Source organism: Balaenoptera borealis, assembly GCF_965194805.1.
Source record: "Balaenoptera borealis genome assembly, chromosome: 5".
NCBI lineage: Eukaryota > Metazoa > Chordata > Mammalia > Artiodactyla > Balaenopteridae > Balaenoptera > Balaenoptera borealis.
In genome coordinates, this window is record NC_138862.1 from 116158172 (window position 1) to 116172619 (window position 14448).

Here is a 14448-nt window from a genome sequence, read left to right on the forward strand (position 1 = left end):
TTCATTTTCCTTTGGTATTATGGATGAGAATTTAAAATATCAGTTTGAACAGGGTATTCACTGGACTTGGTGGAAGGACAAATCAGGAGTCATCAGGGAATCTGGTGATTTACTGATGCCAAGGCCAGTTCTCTTCCTGGGGACTCTCTTTGAAGTCAAGCGATGTTGGGAACACGGGGCAAAGAGGGGAATGGGAATTAGGGTGAGAACTGGCTTTGTAGTTGTATCATTTTCCCCCAATATTTATTGTTTTTCCCTTCCTCATTCATTCAGCAAATACTTCATGACCTCTTGGTGCCTGGCATTTTACTGGGCATTTGGGATTTGAAGATGAATACAGGAGAATTCCTGCTCTTAAGGAGTCTGGAGGTATTTTCAAATACTGGCCAACGACCCATCCCCATTCTCATTAGGAGGAGCAGCTCTGAAGGAGGGATGCACTGCCCCATATTTCTATAACCTTATGTCTCTAACTTAAAGGCATTGCTCACTTCACAGCATTTTACTCTTTTAAATAAAGGTAATTCATTAAAGTTATAAAAGTGGGTTTAATTTTTATGTTATTTATAAGGCTTTTTCACCTAAATAAATCAACTCATTAGAAAAGAAAATCCCAAGTCAGACAGCCCTTCCATTCTGATTGTTGTTTTTTAACAATATGGTTTCTCTGTTGATATCATGAGCCTCCTTTCCTACATGTTGGAATCCATGGATAGTATTAGACATTTGATCTGCTGAGGGAGATGGATTATTTTTTATCGGTTAGACATCTAGCCAGTCTCAAAACAACCACTATAGGGTTTTTGTTTTATTGGTTTTGCCTATGAAAATATTAACTGACAGCCATACAACCAAAAAAATTTTTTTTGAAAAAAAAAAATCTCTGTGTTGTCCTACCCAATCTTCTCTGAAGGGAGGGGGGAAAACCTTCCGTAACTTTCCAGGAAGTGAAAACCAATGAACATTTTAAAAAGTTACATTACTCTTATTACCAGCAGTACAGTAAGTTTTTAGAAGAGCCATTTCTCTTTTTTGTTTTTTTGTTTTTGTTTTTGTTTTTTTAATAGAATTTATTTATGTGTATGTTAATATAATTTAAGTTTTTTTTTTAACATCTTTATTGGAGTATAATTGCTTTACAATGGTGTATTAGTTTCTGCTTTATAACAAAGTGAATCAGTTATACATATACATATGTTCCCATATCTCTTCCCTCTTGCGTCTCCCTCCCTCCCACCCTCCCTATCCCACCCCTCTAGGTGGTCACAAAGCACTGAGCTGATCTCCCTGTGCTATGCGGCTGCTTCCCACTAGCTATCTATTTTACATTTGGTAGTGTATATATATCCATGCCACTCTCTCACTTCGTCCCAGCTTACCCTTCCCCCTCCCCATATCCTCAAGTCCATTCTCTAGTAGGTCTGTGTCTCTATTCCCGTCTTGCCCCTAGATTCTTCATGACCTTTCTTTTTTTTTTCTTAGATTCCATATATATGTGTTAGCATATGGTATTTGTTTTTCTCTTTCTGACTTACTTCACTCTGTATGACAGACTCTAGGTCCATCCACCTCACCACAAATAACTCAATTTCGTTTCTTTTTATGGCTGAGTAATATTCCATTGTATATATGTGCCACATCTTCTATATTCATTCATCTGTTGTTGGACACTTAGGTTGCTTCCATGTCCTGGCTATTGTAAATAGAGCTGCAATGAACATTTTGGTACATGACTCTTTTTGAATTATGGTTTTCTCAGGGTATATGCCCAGTAGTGGGATTACTGGGTCGTATGGTAGTTCTATTTGTAGTTTTTTAAGGAACCTCCATACTGTTCTCCATAGTGGCTGTATCAATTTACATTCCCACCAACAGTGCAAGAGGGTTCCCTTTTCTCCACACCATCTCCAGCATTTATTGTTTGTAGATTTTTTGATGATGGCCATTCTGACCGGTGTGAGATGATATCTCATTGTAGTTTTGATTTGCATTTCTCTAATAATTAATGATGTTGAGCATTCTTTCATGTGTTTGTTGGCAATCTGTATATCTAGAAGAGCCATTTCTGAACAGACAGAATATAAAATTGGATTCAAGTACCTATTTCCCTGATAGGCTTAAACTACTTTGACTAACAGTCTTGATATTTCTCACTGTATTGAACATTTTTAGTTTCTCAAGGATACCATGGGGAGGGGACAAAGGGCCCCTAGTGTTCACTGCCTCTGGGTATTTATGCCCTGTGTAGTCCCCTCCTACGCTGTATCAGGATTGGTCTGTGTGACAAAAGAATCTGGCAGAGGGCTTCCCTGGTGGTGCAGTGGTTAAGAATCTGCCTGCCAATGCAGGGAACACGGGTTCAAGCCCTGGTCCGGGAAGATCCCACATGACACGGAGCAACTAAGCCCTTTTGCCATAACTACTGAGCCTGCACTCTAGAGCCCGCAAGTCACACCTACTGAGCCTGCAAGCCACAACTACTGAGCCCGTGTGTCACACCTACTGAAGCCCATGCACCTAGAGCCCATGCTCTGCAACAAGAGAAGCCACCAGAATAAGAAGCCTGCGCACCACAACGAAAAGTAGCCCCTGCTCGCTGCAACTAGAGAAAGCCCACATGCAGCAACGAAGACCCAACGCAGCCAAAAAGAAAGAAAGAAAGAAAGAAAGAAAGAAAGAAAGAAAGAAAGAAAGAAAGAAAGAAAGAAAGAATCTGGCAGAAGTGATGGTATGTCCTTCCCTGGCCTAGATCATAAAGACATTCTGGCTTCTGCCTTTCAATCTCTCTCTGATCATTCCCTCTGAGGGACACCAGTTGTTGTGTTGTGAGGACACTCAGGCAGCCCTGTGAATCATCATGTGGCAAGATACTGAGGCCTCCTACCTACAGCCATATGAATGAGACATCTTGGAAGCAGATCTCTGGCCCTCATAAGCCTCAGATGACTGCAGGCACTGCCAACAGCTTGACTGCAACCTCGTGACAGAACCTGAGCCAGAACCACTCAGCTGAGTCATACCCAGATTCCTAACCCATAGAAACTGAGTGAAATAATAAATGTTTGTTGGGTTAAGCTGCTAAGTTTTGGGGTAATTTGTTATACAGCAATAGATGACGAATACAAGGGCCCTTTCAAACCTGGGATTTGTTGATTCTCTGATTCTCATATCACACTGGTAATATCTGCCATGGGAAATATTCTTACTGGGTGTCTTGGGAAGTTTTAAATCTCCTTAGTTCCCTGTACATTGCATGCATTAATTAATATAAATATCCATTTATATGCATATATAGACAAAGTTAATGCATTTTTTTCTAAACACTTTTTGAAGTTCATTTTCTATTTTAAAGACACTACATGCTTATTAAAGAAAATGTGGGGGGGAAAGTTAGAAAATAATTACCCCTAGTTTTAACACCCAAAGAGAACTATTGTTAACATTTGAGTGTATTTCCCACTGTCTTTCTTTCAGAGTATTTAAAAGCAGTTGTGACCATATGCTACATGCCATGCTTTTGACAAACCAAATTCATTTTCCTTAATAAAATCCAATGACATGCCTTGTTCATTTTTGTCATTCAGCTCCCTGCTCGGGGTGACAAGTTCTCAGGGAAATCAGATGTGACTGTGCCCTGAGTGTGCAGAAGAGTGTCCTGTGGTTGGAACCAGGCCCTGACAGGCAGTGATCAGGGACTGGGGGTGCCAGATGCATGGAAGGTGATTTATACCAACTAGCAGTTGTCTCTGTGAGTCTTCTTTTTATTTCCAGTACTAACGTGTGTAAAGTGTCACTCCCTGCCCCCATCTCATATTTATATCCACCAACTTCCTAAGGGAATCTATACCCCTTTATTTTCTCTTCCTTTTCAAAGAGGGCTGGTTAGAGACGTGGATTTACTGGGATGCTGATGAAGAATAAGCAGCAGGGCGCTTTCCAAGGCCTGGAGAGGGATGCTAGCAAAGTGTTCACGTGGTCATACATTTTTACAAGATTTGCAAAAGTAAGAAACTTTAATCACAATGGGCAAAGACTGCCATCTCTTTCCACTCTGCCCCCGCCCAGCAGCACAAATACTTTCCTTCACGCAGGGTGGTGTCCACTGATGGTGGGCATTTTATTTTTTATACATTTTGTATTCTTTTTTTTGATGGCCCCCCAAATTATGTAGGTTTCAGGACCTAAAATGTTGGATATATCTCTTGGTTTCTGAGTTGCAGAACATATACAGTTAAACAGTTTTTAAAAATTGCTTTGTACTTATATAATATTGTACATCAACTATACTTCAATTAAAAAAATAAAATAAAACAATTGCTTTGTACCATGAACCTAACTTATTTATTATGCGTCTTATCTGTTAAGTCATTGGGAAACTCAGAGCTGTGAAAGTTACAGAATTAGAGGGTGTCCAGTGGCTCAATCTGTTCCAAATAGTCGTATATAATTTCCGGGGCTATTTCATCACAATCCATAGGTTCTCAAGAGACCCTCCTTTTTGTGCTCAGGAACACTATTCCTTAACTTATGGACACTTTTTGGAGAAAACGACTGCCTCTCCAGCATCCACCCTGACCCCTCAATTAAGAGAGAATCAAATAAATTTAGTCTATTCAACACAATACTTCTGGACAAAAAAGGAATGCAAAATCTATAGTACCAGTCAGGTGGGTGATCGGCTCTGTAAAGGACTGTGCTACTCTCTGAATGTTTATTCATTTCACCTGTTGATCAGAGGAATTTATCCTTCTTTTAAAAGACTTTTTGAAATTTAAAAATCAAATCAATGCCTGCCGCGGGGACCTGGCAGAGTGACAAGCCCAGCTGCCACAACTTTGGAACCACTGCCTCACTCAGGCCGAGCCCCAGCCCTCTGGGAAGCCAATGACTAAACACTGCTGAGGTACCAGGGTGTGAGTGCAGAGCCACCCTGCCTGACACGGGATTCCTGGAATGGGGAACTTCTGCTGGGACACTCCCCATCAGCCCGGCAGGTCTTAGAACCTTCCAGATTCTGAGGCTCTTTCTCTCCAATTTTTTTCTTCCCTCTCTCCCTTCACAGGCTTTCCTCCAATAAATCTCTCAAATATCAAAGCCCATCTTAACATCTGCTTCCGTGAGCATCTCAACTGGTGTACGTGTACATTCTTAAAAATGAACTAATCCAGGAGGGTTTATATCTGAAACCACAGTCCCCTGCCCCCTCCCCTTGGTTAACCCTATTCCTGTATTTCCTTACATGGGCAACAACTTTTAAGTTAACTTTTTAGCTCTTTTGGCAGTTACCTCCATGTCTCTAAAATAATGTTTATGCCATATTGTTTATGATTTATTTTTGTTATTTATTTGTTACATTTTTATGTGTTATATGTATATGTAGATAACTATATGTAATATAGTTATTTATTATTGTTTATTGTCATAATGTTTATGCTGTAACTTTTTTTCCTTTTTAACCATTGAGGTATAACCGACATACTATAAACTGCTTTTATTTATTTATTTATGGCCACACTGCACAGCATGTGGAATCATAGCTCCCAGACCAGGGATCAAACCAGAGCCCCCTGCAGTGGAAGTGCCGCATCCCAACCACTGGACTGCCAGGGAAGTCCCTAAACTGCTCATATTTAAAGTGAACAATTTGAAAAGTTTTGACATTTGTATACACCATGAAACGACCACCACAATCAAGATAGTGAACATATCCATCACCCCTGAAAGTTCCCTCATGCCCCTTTAAAATCATCCTTCCCCTCCTCTCTGCAGTCCCTGATCTGCTTCTGTCACTACAGATCAGTTTCATTTTTCTATAATTTTATTTTATTTGTTTATAAAAATTATTTATTTATTTATGGTCGTGTTGGGTCTTCGTTGCTGCGTGCGGGCTTTCTCTAGTTGCGGTGAGCTGGGGCTACTCTTCGTTGTGGTGTGCAGGTTCCTCATTGCGGTGGCTTCTCTTGTTGCAGAGCACAGGCTCTAGGCACACAGGCTTCAGTAGTTGTGACACATGGGCTCAGTAGTTGTGGCTTGTGGGCTCTAGAGCTCAGGCTCAGTAGTTGTGGCGCACGGGCTTAGTTGCTCCGTGGCATGTGGGATCTTCCTGGACCAGGGCTCAAACCGGTGTCCCCTGCATTGGCAGGCGGATTCTTAACCACTGTGCCACCAGGGAAGTCCCCATTTTTCTATAATTTTAGATAAATAGAATTATACAGTAGGTACTAGTTTTTTTCTGGCTCTTTCGCTCAGTATAGTTAATTTGAGATTCACCCATGTAGTTGTATGTATTTAGAGTTCATTCTTTTTTATTGCTAAGTTGTATATTCCATTGTATGAATGTAACATAATTTTGTTTATCCATTCATCTTTTGATGGACATTAGGGGCTATCACAAATAAAGTTGTTGTGAACATTTGTGCACAGTGCTTGTATGGACGTATATTTTCTTCTCTTCCCTCTTTCAGTGATCTCTGTCCTTTATTGACTAATGTCCAATGTCTTGAGTGCCACTGTTTCATATATTTTGTCTGATATTTTAGTCATTTCAGACAGGATAGTAAATCTGACCCCTTTACTCCATTTGACTAGAAGCAGAAGTACTGTATATTTCTTTAACATGTTATAATCTTCCTTTAAGTGATGCAACACAACTTTATGTATGGTGTAAGAACCTCCAGGATAACTCCATTCGTTCCCTCCTGGCCTTTGTGTTATGGTCATACATTTTGCTTCTACCTATTATAAATCCTTCAGTGCATTATTATTATTTTCCTATTTATTTAACAATTTTAAACATTATCTGTTGATTTCTCTGGTGATGGATATGAATTTAGCTCACCCATCTTTTATCTTCTGGCTTTCCTTTCTTCCACTTCAATAAGATTATGCCACTATTTTTAGATTCTTTCTATTAGTTGCCTTTGTAGCTATGTAAAATATAGTTTTACATACTCACATCCTTATTTTTAATTCCATCAACCATTGACAGTATCTCTTGACTCTTCACTTTGTGAGGTGAACACACGAATGTCCTTACCTTTTTCTTCATTGCTGTATGCTTTCTTATCACAATCAAATGCTTAATTTTAACTTATGATGTCAAGAAAGAAAAATGGATCTTGTTCTGCAACCAGATCCAAGTCTTCCTTTTGTGTGGCTTGTGTGTTGATTCCAGGAGTTAAAAATTGACCAACAGTGTTTACAACATTATGACTATGTAAAGATTGTTCACAACTCAGCCACATAGTATGCTATGATTACATATCCTTCTTACATAGTCTTGTGTGTTTCTTGGAATTTCTAATTGTTTCCTCCTCCCCACCCCATTTCCTGCATTGCTGAGTTTTCCACAACTTGATATTCAACTTCTTAAAGATAGTATCAAATCTGTGAATTCTTTCTGCTCAAATACATTCTCTTCCCAGACAACTATCTTTTGGAGGCCTCCTTCCACAAGCTCTAAATTGAACCCTTGTGCTCTAGATTTGATGAAAAGCTGTCACCAAAGGTCTTCCTTCCATTTTTCTCCTGACTGGCTTAATTGTTTCTTGAACTTCTCATTTTTTGGTTTACTCTCTTACTTTGCTGGAACACATCCTTGAATCACTTTCATTGAAAGGGGATGTGGGAGGTAAACTTACTGAGTCCTTCCATGACTTAGAATATCTTTATTCTACTCTCAAACTTTCTCTTAGAACTTTGAAAGCACTGTTCCATTACTTATAGGATCCAGTATTGCTAAAGAGAAGTTTGATGCCAATCTGAATTTTTAAAAATACAATTTGTTTTTTCTCTCTGAAAAGTTTTTGGATTTTAAAATAATCTTTGATCTTCTGAAATTTTACCATTCTGTGACTGTCGGTCATTTTTCATTCACTGTATCTGGCATTGTAATATTTTTTCTTCCTTCCTTCTTCAGTCTAGAGCCTCATGCTTTTCAGTTGAGAAATCTTTATTGTTTCTTTGTTTATATTCTCCTCTCATTTTGTCTGTTCTCTCTGGAGCTTCTATTCATCGGACATTAGCCTCTTGGATTATACTTTATAATTTAGCCTTTCACATTTTCAATCTACCTGTATTTTCTACTTTCTTAGAGAGTTCTTTGATTTTATCAAAGATTAAACAGATCTTTTAATCTGTGTGTTGAAATTTCTGCTTAAGCTATCATATTTTTAATTTCTAAGGACTCTTTATTTATTTAAATTTATTTTTAAAATTTATTTATTTTTGGCTACCTTGGGTCTTTGTTGCTGCACACGGACTTTCTCTAGTTGTGGCGAGCAGGGGCTACTCTTCGTCGTAGTGCATGGGCTTCTCCTTGTGGTGGCTTCACTTGTTGCAGAGCACAGGCTCTAGGCGTGCAGGCTTCAGTAGTTGTGGCTCGTGGGCTCTAGAGCGTAGGCTCAGTAGTTGTGGTGCATGGGCTTAGTTGCTCTGCGGCATGTGGGATCTTCCCGGACCAGGGCTCAAACCTGTGTCTCCTGCATTGGCAGGCGGATTCTTAACCACTGTGCCATGAGGGAAGCCCAATATTTCCTTTTTTTTAAAAAAAATACATATCTGTATTTCTAAATTTTCTGAAATAAGCACAATTACTTCTGTAATAAGAAAATCATTTATTTTTCAGTATATGTAAGGCTTTCTTTTGAATCTTCATTTACTGTATTAAAAGTAGCAAAATAAATAAAACAAAGGAAAGTGAAACAAAAACAAAACCAAAAACAATTTTAACCCCAGAGCTAATGGCTATACATAAGGTGAAAAACTGAATTCTACAGTTGGCTTGGTTCAGCATCCTTAGACAAAATATGTGATGAAGAAGTGAGTGGGGTGAGAATGCTGGGAGGATACAGGGAAGGAGGTGGGAACAGAGAGGAGAAGAGGCCTCAGGCGTACTCTTGGGCCTTTCTCAAAGCTCAAGAATTATGGAAGCATGTCTTTGGAAAAAAGTCTGGATTTGCAAATGGAATATAATTGAAATTCAACATCTGAACTTTGAGGATCACTGTGGTGCATGCTAATGAGCTAGGTTTCTTGATCTGGTGTAATAATTCATAAGTAAGTTATCCATGTGATTGGATGGTATGTGCATCACTAACTGCTCATTTAAACAGGCAATATTCAGGTCACCCACACCACCCAAGCAGTCTCTGCTTTCAAGAGGGCTTTTGAGAGGGGACTGACTTCTCCCTACTGAAAAGTCAACAAATGCAACGGGACCTGTACTGAAACTTTTACTCAGAGGCCAGACTTTTAAAATGCTGTCAAAATCGAACGGAATGTATAAACCACATCATCACAGAAATGCATTCATGAATGATCTAGGAGATGGGCTAAAAGTAAAATTTTGGTGTATTCTCAAGAGAATGAGAGCAAAACATTGGGACCTGGCTTCTTATGTTTTCCCCTTTGTTAAAAGAAAGATCAGTGTTATCCAACAGGGAAAGTTCTCTCTTTTGTGGGGATGCTTACAATTCAGGGATTTGCATTCCTGGGCATTATTAGAAAATTCTTACAGTTATAAATCTTGTACGTTGAGTGGCTTGTTGGGCCATATTTCCGTCTGTTTGAATCACACAACCATCAACTGGCCTCAGAGATTACTTTAAAATTCTAACTCTAGACTATCTAAGAAGACTCTGAAACCAATCTCTGTTTAAGAGAGGTCAATTCCAAGATTGCAAAATTCAAACTACAGTCTTTTATTGTACTTTTGATCTAGTGATTATTGAAAAAAATGAATTAATAATACTTAATAATAAATCAAAGGACAAATTCTAACTGTGGTGTGCCTCTCAATGTATGACATATCCCTCAAATTGAGTCATTTTCAAGCTTATGATGAGTGCAATGATTTCCTATCTCTTGTCCTATCTTCTTTTGTATTATCCATGTCAGGAACTGGCACTTCTTTCATTTTGTTGTATTCTAAGATCAAGAACGGAAATCACCCCTACCTCTCTTCAACTACTCCCTTAAAACTATCCTGGAATAGCGGAATTTTTACCGATGTATTTTTAAGGGTGGGTCACCTTGGTATAACAAAATTTTAAGATGCATAATACCATCAGCTAATGTTTTTGAGTGCTTGTGGTGTGCCAGGGACTATTCTAAATGTTTTGCCTGTATTAGCTAATTTAATCTTCACAACAATCTGATCAGGTAATATAGTTATGGGTTGAATTGTGTCCCGCTCCACAAAAAATGATACGTTGAAATCCTAACGCCCCCAATACCCCAAATGTGACCTTATTTGCAGATAGCATCTTTATAGAGGTTATCAAGTTAAAATGAAATCTTTAGGGTGGGCCCTAACCCAGTATGACTGGTATACTTAAAAAAAGGGGACATTTGGACAGAGACAGACACACATAGAGAGAAGACAATGTGAAGAGACACAGGGAGAAGACAGCCATCTACAACTCAGGGAGAGATGCTGGGAACAGATCCTTCCCTCACAGCCTTCAGAGAAAGCCAATCCTGACAACACCTTGATTGTAGGCTTTTCTAGCCTCCAGAACAGTTAGACAATAAATTTGTGTTGTTTAAGCCACTCAATTTGTGGCATGTTGTTATGGCAGCCCTAGCAAATGAATACACTAGCACTATTACTATTGCTCCCATTTTATGGTTAAGGAAACTGAGGGACAGAGAGGGTAAGTAACTTGCCCAAAGTTGTACAGCTGGTAAATGGAATAGGAGCGCAGGCAGTCTGGCTCCAGAGTCTGCTCTTCTAACTAGCTAAGATAGTCAACCTCTCTGAATTCAGTTATTGCAGACAATGCTCTTGGTTCCTTGACAACCTTTTTCCACACAATGCAGGGCACCATTATGATGAACCATTGTTTAAGGTGCACACAAAGTGAAACAAAACAACAATAAAGTAACATAACAACAACCACAAAACAAATACTAAGCCCTTGTACTGAGCACTAATTATGAGTCAGGTGTCATTCCAGGAACTGATTCTATGAAGAGGAAAATGTTGTGGTCTCTTCGGGAGTTCAAACCTTGGAAGGGAAACATGTTCCTTCGGCAGGGCGAGAGAGCTGGAGTACATCGGGGAGAGGTGAGTGAATTTCGCCTGGGGAGAGGCAAAGACCTTTACGGAAAAGACTCCATAGACGAGATAACCTTTGAATTGGACCTTACTAAGTGGAAAGAATTTTGGCAGGTGGCTAAATAGAGAAACATTTAGAAATAGTTTCATGTTGGTGAATGTAATTGTAGGCATTATCAGGATTAATTTTAAGAATATGTGGGGACTTCCCTGGTGGTGCAGTGGTTAAGAATCCGCCTGCCAATACAGGGGACACGGGTTCGAGCTCTGGTCCGGGAAGATCCCACATGCCGCGGAGCAACTCAGCCCGTGAGCCACGACTACTGAGCCTGCGCTCTAGAGCCTGCAAGCCACAACTACTGAAGCCCACGTGCCACAACTACTGAAGCCTATGTGCCTAGACCCTGTGCTCTGCAACAAGAGAAGCCCTCGCACCGCAACGAAGAGTAGCCCCCGCTCGCCTCAACTAGAGAAAGCGCGTGCGCAGCAACGAAGACTCAATGCAGCCAATAAATAAATAAGTAAAATAAATCTATTAAAAAAAAAGTTAAAAAAGAAAAAAGAATATATGGATGCAAGAGAAACACTGGAGATCCAGGTGAATGTTTGGCAAAATTACTTGTATCCATTGAGAGAATGGCTGTAGATAATAGGTGTTTTCCTGCTTTTCACAGTTATATTCCAAAGGCCATTGACTTAGAGCTTAATAAGCCCACATAACCAACTGAGTCGAAAGGATTGGAAACCTCCATTGGATTCTCAGGGACAGTTGAATCTGTACCTCAGGAGCCTGGGATCAGTGGGGAGGCTGCCTGAAGTCCCAGGATCAGGGGACCCAACTCTAATACTGAGGCAGAGGGGACAAACATGTAGTCCCTGGGATAGATCTGGATCTTTGTCATGTTTGACCTTCACAGTGTTAGCTAACACTGATAATCAGCAGCTTTCTAATAATATAAGGATTTCTGTCTTCTCTTTTAAAAATGTCCAACCATCTGGCAGTACTAGGCCGATATTCCTACAGGGGCTGCCTTTGTGTATTAGGGGACGCTCTCCAATGCTGTGGTTACAATAGACCTGAGCGTGTAAAGAATCAACCTGAGAAAACTTTGTTTCTTAGTCTCATGTCAAAATCTACATGTCAGTGTAATTTAGGTAGTTCCTCTCTAAGTGGTGACCTAGGGATCCAGCTTCTTCTATCCTATGGCTCTGTCATGTCCGTTGCATCATTGCATGGCTCCCAAGATTTCCCTGGGCATCTTCACCACTTCAGTTTGGGGAAGAAAAGAGTGCATGATTGAACAGAAACTTTTTTCATGGGCCAGGCCTGGATGTAGCTTTCATTCCTTCTGTCCACATGATATTGGCCAGAACTCAGTCATATGGCCCCAACTAATTACAAGGAAAGCTGAGAAATATGGTCTATCAGGAAGGAAAGGAAATAGTTTGGTAACCGCATAGCAACCCCAGATGTATTCTCTAGTTCACCATAGTTCTCACCCATAGTGAGAACTCAGTCATAGTTAGACTTCTTCACTGATTTGTTATTTACCTAGCGTGTGTAGGCATTGGGGTTTGCAGTCTCTGATTTAGGTATTGGGAGTTGTAGTGGAAATTACCCAAATTGGAATTAAACAGGCCTACGTTTGAAAATTTATTAGCCGCGGTATTACTTAAGATGGTGGTGATTTAAAGAGATAGCAAAACACAGTGGCTTAAATGAGATAGAAGTTTATCTCTCTCTCACTTAAAAGTCTAATTTGGTAGATGATCCCAGGATGTAGGGCAGCTCTAATTCATAAGGTCATTCAGGAACCCAGGTTCCTTCTATCTTGTTGCTCTGCCATCTCCCGAGTCATTACCCTGGGCCCTGTGATTGAAGATGGTTCATCGTCACCACCCGTGGGAAGAAGAAAAAAGGAACTAGAGTGCATGACCTGGAAATTAATCACATGCCTCCCTTCCGCTCACATCCCACTAACAAAAATATAGTTACATGGCCCACAAAACTTCAGGGAAGCCTGGAAAATGTGACCTTCTGCTGGTGTGCCCAGCTATAACCTTGGAAGTTAAGTTATTAAGAGAAGAATAGGGGGGTCAACTATCAGTCACTATTTGTGTGGCTTTGGAAAAATACTTAATCTCTTTGTGCCCCTTTAATCTATTTCTTAATCTGTAAGAAGGTGGTAATTGGACCCTCCTGTGTGAGTTAGGAATATGTTTAGCTACAATTAACAGAAAACCTACCCACAGCAGATTAAACAAATAGAACTTTAATTTTCTTATATAACAGAAGATCTGAAGGTAGGTTTTTCTTTAGCAGGTTGATGTTTGGGAAAATATTTCTGACTTTTTCTTTTTTCTTTTTTGTCTTTCTTTCATGGTCCCAGGACAGCTGATCAAAGGCAAGAGGAAGGGGAAAAAGGACAGCACCATTTGCATCTTTCACCTTAACCAAGAACAGCAAAAATCTTTCCAAGCTCCCATGCATTCAGTGAGTGATAAATACATATGATCTCGAAAGAGTTACTTAATCACTCTGAACCTCAGTTTCCTCATTTATTTATATGGGAGGCTAATACCTCTCTCATGGGATAGTTGTGAGAATCAATGAAATAATATTTTTAATATGTTTGGAACACTACCTGACACATGACAGGTGCTCAACCAAGGAAAGGAATTGTTATCTGAGGAAGCAGAAAGAGCATGGGCTTTGACAGTTCTGTGTTGGAATCCTGACTCTAATCCACATGACTTTAAGTTGTTTACCCTCTTTGAATCTGTTTCCTGTTCCTGAAAAATGGGGATAATAATACCTTCTTTACGGGGCTGTTGTGAAGATTAAGTGGAATTGTAGATACTAAGCGCCTGGCTGAGAGGAGCAATTCTTTCAAAGTTTAATCAGGAGCCACCCTGAATTTACCTGGGGTTGAGTAGGAGAAACTGGAGATGTTGGGTGTGTATTGCTGAGCTAGCTTCTCCTGGCTCACGCATAGCAGGTTGGGGCCACGTAACCATGATGAGGAGAGTAAAAACCCCAACACAGAGGTTCGATGGGAAAGCCAAACGCAGGCCAGGTCAGGTCAGTAAAAGAAGCAGAAGTCTAATAGCCAGTTCACCCTCCACTCTGCCTGAGTCAGAGACAGCTATCTAGGTGAGTCTGAACAGGACTGGTTACCTGTCTAGGCAGGAGGCTGGACTTTTCTCAACCAGAGAGCAATGGTAAGCTCTGACGGCCTGGAGGTGACCGGCAAACCCTGACAGGGTCTTGCAAGCAGAGCGCCCAGGGCAGGGCTCTGGGGGAAGCCTTTAGCAGGGTGGCCGAGCCGCTGTGATGGGGCAGGGGGATGTGACTGAGGTCAGCCTCAGGAATTACAAGGAGGTTGGAG

The 14448-nt window shown here is 40.3% G+C and overlaps 1 long non-coding RNA gene across 3 annotated transcripts in view; it reads left to right on the top strand.

Moving 5' to 3' along the window:
- LOC309629937 overlaps positions 1–14271 on the top strand; it is a 70341-nt gene extending 56070 nt beyond the window's left edge. The window contains exons 4-5 of one of the 3 annotated variants that reach the window (XR_014245300.1): positions 10947–11068; positions 13450–14271. This is a non-coding gene — a long non-coding RNA (uncharacterized lncRNA). Of the gene's footprint in view, positions 1–10946 lie in introns of all 3 variants that reach the window. The other 2 variants (XR_014245299.1, XR_014245301.1) reach the window with 2 other exon arrangements.
- Positions 14272–14448: the final 177 nt, after the last annotated feature.